The sequence below is a fragment of the Erpetoichthys calabaricus genome, chromosome 1 (assembly GCF_900747795.2).
Source record: "Erpetoichthys calabaricus chromosome 1, fErpCal1.3, whole genome shotgun sequence".
Classification (NCBI taxonomy): Eukaryota; Metazoa; Chordata; class Cladistia; order Polypteriformes; family Polypteridae; genus Erpetoichthys; species Erpetoichthys calabaricus.
This window is the reverse complement of record NC_041394.2, coordinates 285,747,428-285,763,379: the sequence shown is the minus strand read 5'-3', so window position 1 is coordinate 285,763,379 and position 15,952 is coordinate 285,747,428. Positions and strand designations below refer to the sequence as shown.

Here is a 15,952-nt window from a genome sequence, read left to right as displayed (position 1 = left end):
ACTGTGCTCCATGACAAGACAGAGATGACAGTTCCGTCTCACAATTAAAAGAATGCAAACATATCTTTCTCTTCAAAGGAGTGCGCATCAGGAGCAGATCATGTCACAGAGATAGAGAAAAGCAAACAAATCAATAGGGCTGTTTGGCTTTTAAGTATGCGAAGCACCGCGGCACAAAGCTGTTGAAGGCGGCAGCTCACACCCCGTCCGTCAGGAGCAGACAAAGAGAGAGAGAGACAGAGTTTGTTTTTCAATCAAAAATCAATACGTGCCCTTCGAGCTTTTAAGTATGCGAAGCACTGTGCAGCATGTCGTTTCAGGAAGCAGCTGCACAAAAGATAGCAACGTGAAGATAATCTTTCAGCATTTTTAGACGAGCGTCCGTATCGTCTAGGTGTGCGACCAGCCCCCCTGCTCAATCCCCCTACATCAGGATCAGAGAAAGTCAGCGCAAGAGAGAGAGAAAAGTAAGCTGGGTAGCTTCTCAGCCATCTGCCAATAGCATCCCTTGTATGAAATCAACTGGGCAAACCAACTGAGGAAGCATGTACCAGAAATTAAAAGACCCATTGTCCGCAGAAATCCGCGAACCAGCAAAAAATCCGCGATATACAGTATATTTAAATATGCTTACATATAAAATCCGCGATGGAGTGAAGCCGCGAAAGGCGAAGCGCGATATAGCGAGGGATTACTGTATAGGAAAATCTCTTTTTTAAACAGCCAAGTACAGCTAAAGTATAAAAACTCAACAACACAACCAAACACCGACTACTCACTACATTACACCACCACCTGAAGCCTAACACACTACTTACATAAGATTTTAGCTAATTCCTCAGCCAATTAGATTGTGAGGCCTATACCATGCTATGGTAAGTGCTCACTAAAGTTTTTATTCACCATAAAATTAGTGCTAAACTCTTTTCATCACATTTCATCCCATGGATACCTGTAGTAATTACTCTTATGAAAAAGCAACAAACAATAAAATATCCAGCCATGGGTAGTTCCACCTCTCAACAATCTGTTCTCCCTGATCACACATGAGAAGTGGCTCCCACATGAGGAAAGATGACACACAGTGAGAACAGCAGGCAGCAAAAGTGTTATTGTATTAGGTAAGGTAGCAGGGAATCATATCAAAATACGGCACAGATAACTCACATAAAATGTGAGTGCCTTAAAGTTATTTTACATTCATGCTACCACGTTGTGACACTCTGTTGGCTTCAAACTCCACTCTATCATGTTATGATAGCCTTAGAACCACCAACAGTGTATCAAAATTAAAACATCTTCTGTTTGGGTGGCAACAAACACAGTCTTATGAGTTTATTTTGTAGTTATGTGTCTAAGACATGAATCCTTAGTGAGAATGTCTTTCAATCTAGACCAGTGGTTCTCAAGTTCCATCCTGAAGTACAGCTGTGACTAAAAGTCTTTATTCCAACCAGTCAATAAGTCGTCTCTTTGATATAATTATTTGATTAGTGTTTTTCTTTTCCTTTTCTGCATTCAGAAATGCGTTCTAGTATGATATTTAGCCAGTCATCAGCACACACTAGGGACAATTTAGGATCGCCAATGCACCTAACCTGCATGTAGAATATTTTTTACATTCTTTCTTGTTTTATTATCATACATTTGTGTTTTAAATTTTATGCACTTTTTTCAACATTAACGCAATTTCTTTTATTTTATGCAGTGACTTTTTGCTATTGTTTAAACTCTTTCAGATTTTACACTTCTTTTTAACTCTGTGCATTTTTTTCATTTTGTATTGTGCCCTTTATGGCCTCTTTACTTTCAGCATAAAGAAAAAAACACTATCATACCTCACATTGGATATGCCTTCCAATTGCTTTACATAGCACAAGTGATCAATCATCTGCAATTTGGAATGTTTTGATCATTATTCCTTTAATATTTTAATGGTTCCTGATGTTTAGTAATTTCAGTTATTAGATCCATTCCATGCTTGTTGCTTACATGTGTTCTTTTTTAGCCTTTCATCAAACTACAATGACACTCTTTCTGGCCTAGTTTTATTCCAATTTTTTGCTGCTCCTGACCCCTGACTATTTCTCTTTGTCTTTCTGCTGCTTATTGTGTTCTTGACCCCTAAGCCAAATAATGTTACTAGTTATTCCCCCTTGGCCATTTATCTGTTGAAGCTCAACTGAAGGGACAGAATAGTTATAGCCAAGGAAGTGAAGAAACATTCTTTTTGTGGTCTTTAGTTCATAGTAGTGTGACAAGGACACAGTTGAAAGATTATATTTCTGTTGTAATAATCTTTAAAAGATTTCTAAGAAATTCCACCAATAGTAGTTGTGTGATGTCTTATTAAAAGAGGATATGTGATAAGGAGATGACACTTAAGCTCTTCATTAATTCTCTTCATCTGAACATTTAACCTTTCATAATCTGAATGCCATAATTTCACTTTGCCAGTATAAGCAGACAAAAGAAAAGAAAATATTTCAGAACATAGGAACATAAGAAATGTGACAAATCAGAGGAGATCTTTCAGGCAATCAAGCTTGTTTATTTAGCTAGCAGCTAAGCTGTCCAGATATCTCATCCAGATACTTCTTAAAAGTTCTCAAGGTTTCTGCTTCAACTGTATGTCTTGGGAGTTTGTTCCAGATTGCTATTCTGTGTAAAGAAGTGCTTCCTGGTTTCAGTCCTAAATGCATTTCCACTGATGTCCTCAAGCATGTGATTCACCATTAAGCTGAAAGAATTCTGCTGTTAATAAAGACAAAATCAAAGTAAAGGTTAGTTAATAGCAATACCCACAAAGATCTGCTTGACAAAAGCAATATTTGTAATATGAAAATCTTAATGATTCTGAGAAAAATTTTAGTCTCAAAAATTGTGGTAAAACTGCAACAAGCTCCAAAAAGTCCTCTGTCTTTGCTGATCATTAAAAAAGAGCTTGATTAACAGCTGGATGACTAGGAATCAAAAAAGCCAATTTTGTACTTTTGAGTTTATGAATTAGGCATAATTTAAGTAGAACAATTTTTTCTCAACGGTGAAAAAAAAAACATTTGCCTATTAGCCCAACTGATTTATTGATGTTATATATAGTACTAGCTGTGCCCGGGGGCTCCGCCCATGTATTAGTGAAAAAGGACAGTGAGGAGGGCCCTGCCCGGCTCCCCACTCCTGATGTCATGCTTCCCCCTCTCCTCGGCCTGCAGCCTCTGTCTCGGATTAGCTCAAATATTTTGCTTCTCCAAGTGAACTATGATTCTTAGTGCGATGATAGGAGTCGCAAAATCAACCGAAATGTTCAAGCAAATTATAGAAAAAAAAACTGATCTAAATCCATTAAGTATTTCTCTCGTTTGCTAGCTAAGCAGAGGTAAGGTACTCCCCGAGGCTGGTGCATGAGTGAGGAGGGCTGTGCCCCTCTCTCCTTGGCCCACTGCGTGTCTCTCAGATTCACTCAAATAAATCGGTACCACAAGCAAACTATGATACATAGCAAAATGAGAAATGTCGCAAAATCAACCGAAATGCTCAAGCAAATTATAGAAAAAAACCCGATCTAAATCCGTGAAATAGTTCTCTCGTGAAAAACGGACAGACATACAGAGGTTCCTTTTACTCAACGGAGCACGATAATTCACAGAAAACAGGTTTGGAACAGAGTACTAACACCTCTCTCTTTTATTCAGCAGGAAAACAGACGAGTAAACAAGCCTTTACGAAGACCTGAACTCGATGTCCTTTCCGTGTTTACAATAACCACTACCTCCCTTCTGTCCCGTTCTGATGACATCACTTCCTGGATTTTCCCATCATACCTGTTGTATATAATTTCCTGTCCGTTTCTTATTTAAATCCGACTCTTTCACTAATATAATGTCCTGGTTGTAATTCCATGTTTGAATGTACGAGTCTGAGGAAGACTATTGGACCTTTTCACTACATGGGTAAGGTAAAACCCCAAAACTTTGTGAGAGTGTTGTCTCTTTCTTATAGCTTCACAATACACATACTGTATATGTGCTATGTAAATTTATATATATAGAGATATGAGCGACAGAAGTCAAATTGTGTAAAAAAAAAAGCAGGAAATCTCTCAAAAATAAGGAGTTTTAGGGAAGAATATAGAACTTTGTGTAAGAAAAAAAGAAGTTCAAAACCAAAAAACTCTGCAGTGAAGGCATAATAAGTGGAAGTACCAGTATTATATTTATTATTGACAACTACTTATTCATTTCTACATGTTACTGTACAATTTTAGTGCAGTTTTATGGCCTTTTCTACTTTAAATATTACTTTAATGACATCAACATGCCATCATTTTAAGTCAGGTTTTGTTTAGTGTATTCAAAAACACACGGGGATTAAAACCAAACCTCAAAAAGTTGTCTGAACAACCTAGCCCAAAATGTTGTCGTCAAAAAGTAAAAAAACTTAAAAAAAACTCAAAGTCTTTTACATAAAGCTCAGAGAAACGTTTTCTCACAAATACACAGTCTTAGATCATCGATATACTATTGTGATGGTGATGTCATGCAATGTGACTTTTAGTTCTCATGTATCAGCAAAGAGGGAGGAATGCTAACAACAATATGGCCATAGGATTCATGAAATATACATGTTGGCAGATCCCAAGATAAACAAATTAGTGGCATGAAAATAAGTAATACAGTAGAGTCTCTACTGACTACATCAACTTCTGTATGGACACTGTAGTTCCAGTAAGAACTGTACGCTGCTATGCTAACAACAAGCCATGGATTACAAGTGACATCAAGGGCCTTTTGAACCAGAAAAAAAGGGCTTTTAAAGACGGTGATCAGCATGAGCTAAAGCGCGTGCAGAAGGAACTCCAAGTCCAGCTCAGGGCAGCGAAGGAGCAGTACAGGAGAAAGCTGGAGCAGAAGTTGCAGAACAACAGCATGAAGGAAGTGTAGGATGGGATGAAGATCATCACTGGCTGCAGCTCGAAGCGGGGTACCACCATCGAGAGAGATGTGAAGAGAGCAAACCAAATGAACATCTTCTTTAACAGGTTTGACCACCCTAACCCACTCTCACTCCCACCTCGGAGTACTGCACTCTCTACACATCCTTCTGTTGATACCAACATAGGAGAGACATCCCCACCCACAATTACAGCAGCGCAAGTGAGCAGAGAGCTGAGGAAACTTCGTGCCAGCAAAGCAGCAGGTCCAGATGGAGTATCGCCACGACTGCTGAAGGTCTGTGCATCAGAGCTGGGGGGTCCTCTACAGCGCATCTTCAACCTGAGCCTGGAACAGGGGAAAGTCCCGAGGCTTTGGAAAACATCTTGCATCACCCCAGTCCCAAAGGTATCACGTCCTGGTGAGCTGAATGACTTCCGGCCTGTCGCTCTAACATCACATGTGATGAAGACCATGGAGCGGCTGCTGCTTCACCACCTGAGGCCACAGGTCCAACATGCCCTCGACCCTCTGCAGTTTGCATACCAGGAGAAGGTGGGAGCGGAAGATGCCATCATCTATATGTTACATCGATCCCTCTCCCACTTGGACAGAGGCAGTGGCGCTGTAAGAATTATGTTTCTAGACTTCTCTAGCGCCTTCAACACCATCCAACCTCTGCTCCTTAGGGACAAGCTGACAGAGATGGGAGTAGATTCATACCTGGTGGCATGGATCGTGGACTATCTTACAAACAGACCTCAGTATGTGCGTCTCGGGAATTGCAGATCTGACATTATGGTCAGCAACACAGGAGCGCCGCAGGGGACTGTACTTTCTCCGGTCCTGTTTAGCCTATATACATCGGACTTCCAATATAACTCGGAGTCCTGCCACGTGCAAAAGTTTGCTGACGACACTGCTATCGTGGGCTGCATCAGGAGTGGGCAGGAGGAGGAGTATAGAAACCTCATCAAGGACTTTGTTAAATGGTGCAACTTAAACCACCTACAACTGAACACCAGCAAAACCAAGGAACTGGTGGTGGATTTTAGGAGACCCAGGCCCCTCATGGACCCCGTGATCATCAGAGGTGACTGTGTGCAGAGGGTGCAGACCTATAAATACCTGGGAGTGCAGCTGGACGATAAATTGGACTGGACTGCCAATACTGATTCTCTGTGCAAGAAAGGACAGAGCCGCCTGTACTTCCTTAGAAGACTGGCATCCTTCAACATCTGCAGTAAGATGCTGCAGATGTTCTATCAGATGGTTGTGGCGAGTGCCCTCTTCTACGCAGTGGTGTGCTGGGGAGGCAGCATTAAGAAGAAGGATGCCTCACGCCTGGACAAACTGGTGAGGAAGGCAGGCTCTATTGTTGGCATAGAGCTGGACGGTTTGACATCCATAGCAGAGCAACGGGCACTCAGCAGGCTCCTATCAATTATGGAGAATCCACTACATCCATTAAACAGTGTCATCTCCAGACAGAGGAGCAGTTTCAGCGACAGAGTGCTGTCACTGTCCTGCTCCACTGACAGACTGAGAAGATCATTCCTCCCCCAAACTATGCGACTCTTCAATTCCACCAGAGGGGGTAAACGTTGAACATTATTCAAGTTATTGTCTGTTTTTTACCTGCATTTTTTATTACTCTTTAATTTAATATTTTTTGCTGCTGGAGTATGTGAATTTCCCCTTGGGATTAATAAAGTATCTATCTATCTATCTATCTATCTATCTATCTATCTATCTATCTATCTATCTATCTATCTATCTATCTATCTATCTATCTATCTATCTATCCGACATAAACGGGCCGACAGAACGTCGGATAAGCAAAAATGTCCGATAATGGGAGGTGTTAAGAAAAAGCCTATTAAACGTCAAACTATGTTATAATTTTACACATTACGAGCCTAATACAATGGAACCTCAGTTCACGAACATCTCTGAACATGTACAAATCGGGTTATGACCAAAAAGTTTGCCAAACTTTTGCCTCTGTGCACGACCACACACTCAGTATAGGAACAAGCCAGTTTCCCTTTCGGTTTGTGCGCGCCGATGATTTCCACACATGTTCAGTCTCTCCCTGTGCATTCCCTGTGCAGCGTTAGAGAAAGAGCGCGAGAGAGAGACAGAGACAGACACATGCACGCGCAAGAGAGAGAGACACATGCACACACATGCACACACATGCGAGAGAGACACATGCACACGCGTGAGAGAAAGACAGACACATGCACACACACATGCGCGAGAGAAAGAGAGACACACGCACACACACGCAAGAGAAAGAGTGACACACGCGCGAGAGAAAGAGTGATACACGCACACACATGCACAAGAGAGACACACGCACACACACATGCGAGAGAGACACACATGCAAGAGAGATGCACGCACACACATGCGCGAGAGAGATGCATGCACGCACACACACACATGCATGCACGCACGCACGCACGAGAGAGTGATGCACGCACACAGATGTGCACGAGATAGACGCACACGCACATGCACACACACACGCGCGTGAGAGACACGCACGCCAGAGAGGGCCAGCCACATAATCCACTGTAATCATGTTTTACAACAAAACAACAGAAAAATTTAACTGAAAAAAATGAACTTAGCAACAAAAAATAGACTATGCTCACGCTCGCAACTTGCAGTTCTTGTTGCCGATTGATGCGTTTTTTTTTTTGTTTTTTTTTTTGCAGTGGAACGTCGGATAATACAGAATGTTGGATAAGCGAAGGTTGGATAAGCAAGACTCTACTGTAATTAGAATAATTACAACTAGGGAAAGCACAAAAAGGGGAAACATTAAGACTTCCATTTAATAAGTTTTTATTTTTCATTGCCATGTCCATTTTGTGCAAATCCACATAACTGCCAATGTTGCACAGACTGATATGATCACAGAAACAATATAAAAAATAGTGGCCCCTTAACGTGAGCATCCAGCCTTTTGGATGTTTAAGGAGATTATGCTTTTAAGGTTCTACTTATGGTTTTGACCTTTGCTTTGTTTCTTTTTGACTAAACATTTTTATATTAAGTTGGGTTTTCATCTTAGATATTTTTGGCCTCTAGCATTTTTTTGACCTTTGCCAGTACGTAACCATGAGTTTTGCCTCCTTCCTTTTGCTTATCTTCACCTGGTCAATCACTCCTACAAAACATTCCACTTAGGAACCATTACCTCACAACTAAATCCCAGCAGTCTTTTGGGCAACTTTCCTAATGCTTCTACAGTAACAGAAGGCAGGCAAGAAATGAAAAGCAATCCACTGTTAGACCAAGTCAAGCTTTTGTAAACATGAAGAGGACAATTAAAGAGCAAACAGCCATACACGCAGCCAGTGTTTTGTGGAACTACAGAGACTACCAAACACATTGTGCGGTTAGGAGTTCCGGCTGCACAGAAAAAAGGACTCAAGGTCAGCAGTTGTCCTTGATGTTTAATAAGTTGTGCAGACAAAACAGAAAAGGCAGTTGTTGAGACAAAAGAACAAGGATAAGATAGAAAATACAAGACAGCTGATGCTTTGCTGGTGATTAACCAGAAAGCAAATCAAAATATCAGCAGAAGGCCACCTGACGGGGCTAAACCATATCAGTGGCCTATGTGTTACGATGCAGTGTTGCATGGATACCTTAGGGGATTTCAGGAGGTATGTGGCAGTTTTAAGTGTGTATGAGTTGCACTTTAATTTCTAGTTGAAGCCTTCTTTGTATTACTATTTATTGAGGGATTGTGCACAAATAAACAGGGGAATCTTCAAATAACAACCAGAGTGGTTCATGCAAATAAACAGTTTTGAAATTCATTTGCTGTACAAGGTCCCCATTGTCAAATTAATTTGCTTCTTACTGAGATAACTTAATGTCAGTTGCCTAAACAAAACATATTTCACATGCTTGAGTGGTTTCATTCCCAGTGTTTCAGCTAAGGAGATGTCAAGTTATCAGGTTTAACAAGTTTGCAGTAACAGGGACTTGCACCTAAGAAAACAATGAGACGTCTTTCTACTGTATAATTTCCTTTTAATTTCTCCTGAAAGTATATTCCTAGTCATATAGATGTTTCATAATGTCATGCAAATTTAGGCACAAAGTTGAGTATATTAAAAGACACTATATATGTATATATATTTTTTGTACTTTTTGTTTCTTTCAAATCTTGCTTTTGTAGGAGATGCAAGAGAAATTAAGAAAGGATCAATTAATGTTAATCAATTAATCAACTATTGTCTTTACTTTGCTTTTGTAAGTTCTGAATGATGATTAAAATGTTTGGGTAAGGCTCACACTCTAATTTTCTCACCTTTCTCTGTAGAGAAAAGCCAAGCAAAATGACACCTTTTATTGGCTAACTAAAAAGATTACAATATGCAAGCTTTCGAGGCAACTCAGGCCCCTTCTTCAGGCAAGATGTAATCATCTAGCCTGAAGATTACATCTTGCCTGAAGAAGGGGCCTGAGTTGCCTCGAAAGCTTGCATATTGTAATCTTTTTAGTTAGCCAATAAAAGGTGTCATTTTGCTTGGCTTTTCTCTACATTCATAATGGCTAACACAGTACAACACCCTAGTACTACAGATATACAAGTCACCTTTCTCTGTAAAGCCATTAGATTTACTGCATATCAAGGTAACTGAAACACATTCGATTTAAGAAGCAATGTTGAGTAATATGGCTTGTTGATAAAGTTAACGATTATGTATAAACATATGCATAAAATAGGCAGACACACATTTAATAATGAAGAGCCTGACTGTTTTTGTTCATGTAGATCTTTTCAGGATTTTTTTAGTTTTACAAGCTTCTTCATTTAGAATTTCATTTTCAGAATTTCAGTGTGATGCCACAGTCAGCTTTTCTTAGCATTTGTGGAAGCCACAATAGTTTAATTTAACAAAAGGAGATCTTTATTAGTGTTATCAAGCTGATCGAGACTTACTGTAACATTAAAGTCCTGAATACCCAATTAACACAGTATGCAATCCATATAGGTTTAAAAGCGCATCTCACCCTTCTCTTAACTGCATCATAAATCAGTCCCAAATGGCTTAGTTCATACCAAATAAGACTTAGGTCATGTCTGGTGACGTTTTGATGACCCTTACTTAGCCAACATATTAACAGCTTTACAGAAATCATTAGTTGTCTTATCAATAGAAGCCAAGTAGAATCAAGTAGAATGTTTAAACTCTAAGATACTCCTTTAACAAAAACAGGACATAAATCACATCACCTTCATTTAACACTAATGACCGCCTGTGGAAATATTATATGAGTGTGATATACCTACCAAGTACCTATAAAGACACAGATTTGGTTAAAGCATAAAGAAAATAAAGTAGTATGAAACTATTTAACATACATGAAACGCAGTTCAATACTTATTGTTAGACACTAGTATATTTTGGTAGTGACAGGATTTAAAGTTAACAGAACAGAATACAAACCCTGAATTGAGACATATATCCATATAAATGCAGTACAAATTGAACATATATTCTACACACTAAGCCCAGACTTGGGTGAAAGACGGTGAAACCGTTAGGCTGCGATGCAGGTAGTTTTAGTAACAGACTTGTAAAAGACAGAGGTTTAGCCAACAGAGATAATCAGGAGTTAGTTGCATAGTGACAATGAAACGTGATAAAGTGGGTCTTCAGCTGGCTGTTAATAGCTGCAAGCTTTGAGTTCTAATCTATCTTGGTACAAATACACAGTTTTATGATTCCAAGCCTTTGAGGAAGATGTCAAATGCTGTGTTGAGTTGCATGCTGTTGCTCCAAGTTCACGTTAAGAGCATCGCTTACAGTGGAATGCACTCTGTCTGTGTCACATGGTCCTTTGTCCATACTGTGGCATTTTCTGACTGTTGAGCCCTTTACTGTGTCTGCTGATACTTCACAGAGAAAAACAGGATGTTTTTTTAAAAAAAGACAATAGAAATTTAAATTCTCTTTATGAAATATGAATTTTTGTCACTTAACATTCTGGTATAAATATGCTGGCGTTCAGCATGTTTGCTATTCCTTGCTTAATAAAAATCTTCAAAAGGTCTCTAGTGGTGGTCAGCTCTGCTAGAAATGATCTTATAGTAACAACCCCGCTTTTGTCCCTAACTTTTTTCCAAATTTTCACCCTTTAAATTTGAGATGTTTGGGATTTTTGCTCTTCCTGATTGTGACTTTTACAATCCTTTGACTATTCCCTTGTCTTCCCTCTTAAATATTCCCTCCTGCTCATTTTATTTTCTTTTCAGCTGCTCACAATAATCCCTGGACTTCATGTACCCATAAAAATGTTATGTTCTGCTATTAAACAAAAGCTGAATCCTGCTGGAATTGATTCAGAAAGAAAGGAGTTGATGCAGTGAGAACCAGGAGCATGGACTGACACTTGGTTATACTGGAAGGACCAAGTCACCTTTTTGTCTGCAGGAGTCTCTGCAAAAATGTCACCTCACCTTTGATTAACACCACTTGTTATCAGAAAACTCAGAAGCAAGCTGGCCAGTATTGGTAGAGTTGCAGAATAGGTCAGCAACACAAAAGGAATCCTTCAGGAGTGCTGGGTGGGGGAGAAACTGGCATTTCTTATGGTCTGTTAAGTCTGTTCTTTTTTGCAGAAAAGGCCTTTTGTGCAACTGAAAGCTTAAAAAATGGAGCAATGCCCATTTGTTTTCTATTTGTAATGACTATTTCAGGCTCTTAGGGTCTTGCCATGAGTTCTGTTAGTGCTTTCCAATTTTTTATTTTCTTCTGCTTAATTAAATGTTAAGGTTCTAAATTAGATAGATAGATAGATAGATAGATAGATAGATAGATAGATAGATAGATAGATAGATAGATAGATAGATAGATAGATAGATAGATCTTTATTGTCATTGTCACTTTTACAAATTCAGTTAATTGAACAATTAATCTGACTAATGTTTCACTGCCAAAAGAGTCATTTGAGCAACTAATAAATTGTTACCCAATGTATTTCATGCTTTTGGCTGCCCAGCCATATAGATGTCCATACATTTATGGAAATCAGATTTTAAAAATTAAATACACCTATATTTTGACTAATAATTTCTTTATTAGAGTATTTGATTTTTTAATTTACATTAATGGACAAAATAACCCCTATTCCAGTCTATAGCTTTCAATTCAATATTTTGCTTAACAAATATAATACAATTTCAGAGTATAAGATAAGTGCAGCCTATCCCAGGAGCCTTGTGAGTAAAATGAACACAAGTGAATCATTGGGCACATCCATATGCGTTTCCAAATTCACTAATACCAAGGTTATTTAAAGTTATCATTAAACTAGTACACCGATCAGCACAGCATTAAAACCACTGACAGGTGAAGTGAATAGTATTGATTATCTCTTTACAATGGCACCAGACGATGGGTGGGGAATATAAGGCAGCAAATGAACTGTCAGTTCTAGTAAGTGATGTGTTGGACGAAGGAAAAATGAGAAGTGTAAGGCTTATACTTCAGGCGACACGACGCATGCTGCAGTGGACGCTCCTGCTACGCAAGCGTTGTAATGTTTATACTTGCCCGCGTACTTTATGTAAATCTGGAGGAATCTGCAAGGTGGCAGTGCGAGATATTATCATGGTAAGAACATGTTCGGCTTCTCTGTGTTGTGTATTGCCTAGAACACCCATTAAATTCCGATGACACCTTACTCCAATATCTCTGAAAACGATGTTTATTGATTAAATGCAGGGATGTGTCCATTCCAGCAAGCATTGGGCACGAGTGAGAAACAATCCCTGAACGAGGCCTCGGGTCATTGCAAGGTGAATACAAGCACTCACATACACTAGCGTCATTTTAGCGGCACCAAATCCCCAAATCTGCATATCTTTGGAAGGAAAATGGAGCACACTGAGGAAACCCAGCAGGAAAACGTGTAAACTCCAGGCAGGGAATATCAGCGACGTGACTGCGCTAACGCTCCGCCACTGTGTCACTCCCATGTGTGTAATTATTAACAGTATTCATTATTTAAATGAAATTACCAATTTATCTGTAAAATGTAATATACATACTTTAATGCTTTTCATCATGAAAGTGATATCAAGTATAAATCTAAGGATTCTAAATGTGCAGAAAGTTGGAATATCATACATTTAATGTGCTCAGTGTGGCAATCTATTGCTGGTAATTCGCTGCTGTCAGGAGCAGAGGAAGACTTAGAAAAAAAGACGGCACAGAAGACGGGAATATGCAACGCTTGAATATAAAAGCACCACGAATACATCTGCATTTTGCTTCACCACATCGAACCATTTATCAAATATCGAAGCGCGGCCACCAATCTCGTCGGATCCGCAAAGCGGCTTTCTGTCACATGTACTGTAGATAGTAAACAGAGACTCTGACGTCACATTCCAACTTTTAGCACACTGCGCCCATACCCCCCCCGACTTTTTGCTGGTACTACAACTTGTGCACGTGTCGCGTTAATTTCTGAGGACCTGCTCAGAGGACGCATCAAATGAACGCTCAGAATGCGTGGCAGCCATGATGCAGGTGCGTACACGTTCTGAGCGTGAAGTATAAATGAGACCTTAGAATCTGAGCAATTTTGACAAGGTTAGATGACTGGGTCAGAGAATCTGCAAAATGGCAGGTCTTGTGAAATGCTCCAGGTATGCAGTGGTTAGTACCTACCAAAAGTGGTCCAAGAAAGGACAACCAGTGAACCGGTAACAGGGTCATGGGTGCCCAAGGCTCACTAAAAGCTAGCCTGTCTGGTCTGATCCCAGAGAAGAGCTACTGTAGCACAAATTGCTGAAAATTGCTGAAAAACTTAATTCTGATGAGAGAAATGGGTCAGAACATATAGTGCATTGCAACTTGTTGCATATAGGGCTGCAGTGCCTCAGACCTGTCAGATTGCTGTTTTTGACCCCGTCTACTGCAGAAAGCACCTACAAACGGGTGTATGGATGCCAGAACTGGACCATGAAGCAATGGAAGAAGTTTTAATTTGGTCTCCAAATTCCCCAGATCTCAATCTAATTGAGCACTGTGGGATATGATGGAGGTAACACCTCAGAACTTACAGGTCCTGCTGCTAATGTCTTAGTGCCAGATACCACAGGACGTCTTTAGCCTTGACGGGTCAAAACTATTATGGTAGCACAAGGAGGACCTACACAGTATTAGTTGGTTGGTTTTAATATTGTGGCTGAAAAGTATAGAGGTTGGGAGTATGTGCTGATAGAGCAATGCTGCACCCACTACACAACTAACCGCTTGGATTGGGTCCCAAGTGCAGTTGGTGACACCTCAGAACCACACTGGAACAGTACGAGGTTTTTTACATTGGCTGGAGTGCCAATCCTGCCACCAACCCTCAAGATTTCCCTGTAAGTTGGAGGACCTGCTTGACGGCTGGATGCAGATTAACGTCCTACCCAGGACGAAAGAAATTGCAGGTCAAGGCCCCAATAGAGTAGAGTCATATCTGGGATTTACAGGATTTGAACTGGCAACCTTTCGATTGCTGGTGCAGATCCCTAGCCTCACAGCACCACTCTGCCCCTGTGTGTATATATGTTTGAAATGTAGGGGGAAACTGGGGACTTAAGAGGAACAGCCACACAAATACTGGGATAACATGCAAACTCCATGTAGACTGCAACCGTGATCTGTACCCATTCTCTAGGATATTGTACCATTCTGTCACCTACTCTAAAAGTAGTGATTGTATTTTATAACTGTATTTGTTTATAAATAAATGTGTCAGAAATGGGTATTGAAAATGTGTTAGTACAGTCTGACCAAGTCACAGTATAATGATTGTGTATTATGGTATGCTTTACTGAAATTAGAAATACAACAAAATAATTTAAACTATTGATGTCAAGCACAATTATATGAGAGTGAGGAGAGAAGGGATTTTAACAGGGATTGTCCAAGGCAAATATATGCCAGTTGCAGCAATTAATGGGTTTAACTATAATTTAATCTAAAAATTTTTAAAGAAATGCAGGATAATCCTGTATAATTAAACATGCTTTTTTCAGTTTGTATTTTAATCCATTTCTTGTTAGCAGATGAAAAGAGAAAATGCAAAAGGAATACTAATATGTGAATTGATATGTAAAATTTGTTTTTTGGTTAGTAAAAAAGCAAAAATAATTCCTTTGTAAAGCTCTCTAGTATAATGCCCCCAGGGTTATAAAAGAAAAGCATCTAATTAGCCCTATTTGCTACCAATTATAAAAAGAATCACAATTTGACTTTCAGGAGAGAGCTACAGATAAAATCAGAGATAACTTTTTTGGTTGTTACACATTTGTTTGTTTTATTTCTTTACGTGTAAGACATGGATGTGCCCATTGGTCATTAAAACACAACCATTATGTATGTCATAACCATCTTACCAATAGGGTACTTGTTTTTTTGCCATGCAGTGTTGGTGCACTTTAGGTTTTGATTAAGGAGCTATTCAAGCAAAATCTTTATGGTTGTCCTGTCATTCATGACAATTGTTAAAATAATCCTCTGTTCTTTGATATTCTTAAGTACAGTCTTTCGATGTTATTATGTAAACTAACTGATCTTATTTTTGACACAGGGTTTGAAATATGTGTCATTGTTTTGCAAACTCCATTGTTACAGAAAACATATAGTGGAAGGGAAAGGCTCACACTTCTTAATAGGTAGTTAGTATACTTTAGAATTCAATTGACATATTTAGCTTTCTCTCAAATTTGAATTGTATAGTGATTTGTATAGTGTTAGAAAGTGTGGGTTACTTTTTTATCCATGTCTTTAGTACACTGCTGTTTGTTTTATCTACAAATTATTTTATCCACAAAAAAAGCCAGACCCTCTTTTTAGAATTTACATCTGTTTCTGTTGTGTTTTGGAGTGGCAGTCTATTTATATTGTTAGAAATAACAAAACTTTAAAAATTACACTTCAGTCAAACACGTTTTTTTCTATTACCAAATAAACAGACCAAAACCT

The 15,952-nt window shown here is 39.2% G+C and overlaps 1 protein-coding gene across 1 annotated transcript in view; it reads right to left on the bottom strand.

Annotated features, from left to right (window-relative positions):
• The window catches only part of LOC114662582 (NADH-cytochrome b5 reductase 3-like), a 1,047,486-nt gene extending 1,031,651 nt beyond the window's left edge, over positions 1-15,835 (bottom strand). The window contains exon 1 of the mRNA XM_028816139.2: positions 15,831-15,835. The gene's annotated coding sequence lies outside the window, so the exon portion shown is untranslated. The remainder of the gene's footprint in view (positions 1-15,830) is intronic.
• Between the last annotated feature and the right edge of the window lie 117 nt (positions 15,836-15,952).